The sequence below is a fragment of the Buceros rhinoceros genome, unplaced genomic scaffold, assembly GCF_000710305.1.
Source record: "Buceros rhinoceros silvestris isolate BGI_N320 unplaced genomic scaffold, ASM71030v1 scaffold26057, whole genome shotgun sequence".
In the NCBI taxonomy this organism is placed as follows: domain Eukaryota; kingdom Metazoa; phylum Chordata; class Aves; order Bucerotiformes; family Bucerotidae; genus Buceros; species Buceros rhinoceros.
This window is the reverse complement of record NW_010421924.1, coordinates 8,293-10,240: the sequence shown is the minus strand read 5'-3', so window position 1 is coordinate 10,240 and position 1,948 is coordinate 8,293.

Here is a 1,948-nt window from a genome sequence, read left to right as displayed (position 1 = left end):
CGGGGGCTGTCTGCTGTGGTATGGGGTTAGGGTTAGGGTTTGCACGGTGGGGTGGGTGCCAGAGCGTGTCTGGGCACTGTGAGGCTGGATGCTGCTGAACTGGGGCAGCCGGGCACTGTGGAGATGGGGGCCGCCGGAGGGGGGCACAGGGCGGGGGCTGGGGGGGTGGAAGCCACAGGGGAAGGGCGCGCGCGCGGGCACTGTGGAGATGGGTGCCGCCGGAGGGTGCCACAGGGCTGGGGCTGGGTGGCTGAACCCCGCAGGAGCAGGGCCGGGGCTGCGCCTGGGATAGGGCCACATCTCAGCTTCCCCTCTGCCGTGATGTTGCTTGTGGTCTTGGTTGCGCTGGTGGTTGCTGGTGGTCGTGTCTCAGTGCCACACTGGGATGTGGGGTCATCTCTGGGCAGGGTGGGGGCTGAACCCCAGTGCCTGACTGGATCGGGGAGGGTGCGTGGCTCTGCTAGAGCCTCGTCCCTGTGGCTGTGCCGCTGACTGCAGGCAGGTGCCTGGGTCAGCAGGGGTCCTGCCCTGGGGCAGGCTGTCTGCCTTCCCTGTGGGTTCCCTGCTCAGCAGCTGCTGGCTGTTGTGGTCAAGGAAAACTCTCTGAGGATCAGGGAGGTGCTTTGTGTTTGGAGGGGAGGGCTGACCCTGACCCCAACACCTGCTGCTGGCTGCAGCATTTTTTCTCTTACCAGGCTGACAACACTGGGTCGGGTGCCACCCAAAGGCTGCACAGCATGAAGCTGTTGCTCTGCTTTGCACCCGCGTTTCAGAGAAAAGCTCTTGGCAGAGTCAAGGGGAAACATGGGGAGGGGGGTGCAAGTGAGGTTTGCATATCCCACCTCTCCCTTACCAGGGTACAGGAAACCTGGGCAGGAACCATGCCTGTGTGTTGGTGGATCTGGTGTCCTTGTGTCCAGCCGCTCCCTCCTTTGGGGTCAGTCCCACACTCATCTGGCAGGGCAGAGGGGAGCCGCTGGCTCCTTTGCACAGCCCATCTGGATGCTCCAGCTCCTGCCCTTACCCTCCCTGCAGCTGTCCAGGGGATGTGCAGTGGGCATGGCAGCATGGGGAACTGGTCCCCACTGGAGGGGCTCTGCCATGCGGCACCACTGCCTGGCACCGCGCCGAGGCGAGCGCTTGGCCCCAGCTCAGAATGTGCCTCAGCAGGACCCTGGGGCAGCCTTGCTGCTCAATATTGATGGGTACTGCCTGCACGGAGGCCTGGGGCCCCCAGCTCTGCAGATCGCTTTCCTGGCTGCTGGGCCAGCTCAGGTTCCTTCTCGCTCCCAGCACAGCTCTTGGGTGGGTCAAGGGGCTCAGCAGCCAGGGGAGTGCAGCACAGCACGGGCCTCGGCCTGGGGCTGCCCGTGGGCCGCTCCTTTGCTGATGTGTGGTGTTGTCCAAGGTGGGTCCAGAAGAGGGGAAGAAGGAGGTGTTGGGACTCCCAGAGTGGAGGTGTGAGGTTGGGAAAAGTGCAGGATGGCATCTGCAGCTCAGTCCAGAGGTTGAGGTGAAGGGCGGTAGCATCCCAGCCCTGCTTTTTAGGGGTGAGAAGGGGTAATCCTGGCCTGGCTCCTCCGCATATGTCTTGTGCAGGTTTCCCTGTTCCCAAACCTATCGGGAAGGTTGGGATCATCCCTGGAACTGGCCCAGCATCCTGGATGCTTGTACTGTCTCTGGTTTCTTCTGAGTCAGACAGTCCATGTCACTCCCCCGGCCCCCTCCCTGCCGGGAAAGATGAGATGAGACCAGGGAGCATCTGAGCCCAGATGCCAAGGGGCCTGTGCCCCCTGCTCCACACAGAGAGCCGTCCCAGCGACAGTGTCCCCACGGCCTCCAGGAGTCTGGTCTCAGCTCCCCTGCTCTGCGTCCTTGTGCAGGGTGAGGGATAGGACCCTGCCCTGCTGTACAGGGTCGGTCAAGGGAGGCGGACCACCAGACTTAG